Consider the following 2399-nt stretch of genomic DNA (forward strand, 5'->3'; position numbering starts at 1 on the left):
GGGCAATAACCCATTAATCAGATAAGGTGGGGATTTGATCACCCTTCTTTGGCCCACAAATCACTCCCTTGCATTTGCATAACCTAGACCTTAATCTAAAATTAATTAGACGTTGACCCCTAAGGATTTCAAGCTCATTAGGACAAGTGACCCTGAGAGTTGAACCGGGTTAGACTTGGTCAGCTAGCTGGTGTCTAGGCAAGTGGTTTGCGGGACGACTGGGCCCAAAGGAAGGTGGTTTTTAATTGGTTCTGTTCGCTGACCTGGCCAATTTAATTGGTGTCTAAGGAAAGCAACGGGAGGACTTCCACCAACCTTATACTTACCTGGCCAGTTGGTTGGTCAAGCTCTGACTTAGAGGGCTTGAAGGCTAACTACAGTTAGGAGCTATCTAGAACTAGGGTAACTTTAGGATAGAGAGTCCACTGCGTGTTAACTTGATTGTAATTAAAATCTAACCACAACTAATTCTTCTATTAGTTTTAGGACTTCTTAGGATCTCTTCTTTAGAACTCTTTTCTCTCTTCTCTTCTCCTCTTAATAAAAAAAAAAAATCCTTAACAGACTAGGATAGTCCTACATAAACCTTTTAGTTGCATGTTAGGTCGACGATCACTAAAATCCGACTTGTAACCATTAGACGAAGAATTAGAAAAGACTCTTAGAAATATTTGAGTTAGAAACATGGCTGCACCTGGTGAGGCTAATCCTCCACGCTCATTGAGAGAATACTTTACTCCATCCTCGTATACCTACTCTCCATGCATTCAAGCACCTCCAGTAGAAGCTACCCAATATGAGATTAAGTCTAGCATTATTCAAATGTTGCCATCATTCTATGGACATAGTAACGAGGACCCATACAAACACTTGGATGAATTTCTTGAAATTTGTTCCACAGTAAAAATCCAAAACTTCTCAGATGATGCCCTTAGGTTGAAACTGTTCCCTTTCTCACTTAAGGACAAAGCCAAACATTGGTTAAACTCCTTAGACTCTATAACCATTTCAACTTGGGAACATCTTCAGAGAGAATTTTTAAGAAATACTTTTCAATTAGAAAAACAAATCAAATTAGAAAAGCTATCACCAGTTTTTCCCAATTGGAGGGTGAATTTTTTCATGAGACATGAGAAAGGTTAAGGGACCTCATTCGTAAATGTCCACACCATGCTTCCCTAAATGGCAACTTTGTCAGTGTTTTTATGATGGTCTATCGGAGAAACACCGACAAATGGTTGATGCATCATGTGGTGGGATATTCATGCTAAAGAGTGAGGATGAAGCCTGGCAGCTCTTTGAAACACTCAGTGAGAATTCTCTACATCATATGTCTGCCACTTCTAGAGAACAACCCATGCTTCAACAAAAAAGAAGTAGAATTTATCAGATTGGAAACGTCATGGATATCCACAGTAAGGTAGATGAACTATCCCAAAAATTAGACCGTCTTCTAAATACTGGACAATCCCCGATTCCACCTAACCCAATCCAAAAAGTTTATGCATTGTGTGCAAGTCCAAATCATTTTGTTAGTGAATGCCCAGTCACACCTCAATTTTCTGAGTTTGTGCACGAACAGGTTCAGCAAGCTCAAGTCCAACAAGCTCGCAGACCAAGAAATGATCCTTATTCGAGCACTTATAACCCTGACTGGAGAAACCATCTAAATTTTTTCTGGAGACCACAACTAATGGTTGACCTTGCCGCACCTCGACCTCAATATCAGGACCCAACATATAGGCATGGACCATACCATCAATTTCAAAATGCTCCTCAACCGTCTACTACTGGTCACAGCTCAGCTTTTGAGAAAAAAGTTCTGAAAGCACTAGAACGATTAGAAGTCAATACTCAGATCCTTAACTCCCATACACAATCCATTGCTAAGCTAGAGACCCAAATAGGTCAACTAGCGACTGCATTCAGTAGGAGGAAAGGAGGAAAATTACCTAGCCAACCCGAGAGCAACCCAAGAAGGTAATTTGTGATTAAGAGTTCTAATACCCCAGAAGCTTTTTCTGAACATGCCAAATCAATCATGACTTTGAGAAGTGGGAAGGTCATTGAACACACTAGTAAAACCAATGAGACCGACCCTAAACCTCTAACTGAATCCAAATCACCCAAGAATAAGGTGGATCTTAAAATAGAGAATGAACCAACTGCACCGGAATCATCTTATTTGCCTAAAGTCCTATTTTCGAATGCCCTGAAAGCCCTTATTCTTGCAGATAAGAAGGGAGGAAGACTCGACGAGATGTTGGAATTATTTAAGCAAGTCCAAATTAATCTTCCCCTTCTAGACGCAATCAAACAGGTCCCTGTTTATGCCAAATTTTTGAAAGATTTGTATACCCAAAAACGTAAATCTAGATCACAAATCCCAAAGAAAGTAT

The 2399-nt window shown here is 40.1% G+C and overlaps 1 non-coding gene across 1 annotated transcript; it reads right to left on the reverse strand.

The window, feature by feature from the left end:
- Positions 1-1070: 1070 nt before the first annotated feature.
- Positions 1071-1177, reverse strand: LOC140853918 (small nucleolar RNA R71). Its single transcript, XR_012137059.1, has one exon. It is a non-coding gene; the product is annotated as a small nucleolar RNA R71 (small nucleolar RNA).
- Positions 1178-2399: the final 1222 nt, after the last annotated feature.

Source organism: Elaeis guineensis, chromosome 14, assembly GCF_000442705.2.
Source record: "Elaeis guineensis isolate ETL-2024a chromosome 14, EG11, whole genome shotgun sequence".
Taxonomy (NCBI): domain Eukaryota; kingdom Viridiplantae; phylum Streptophyta; class Magnoliopsida; order Arecales; family Arecaceae; genus Elaeis; species Elaeis guineensis.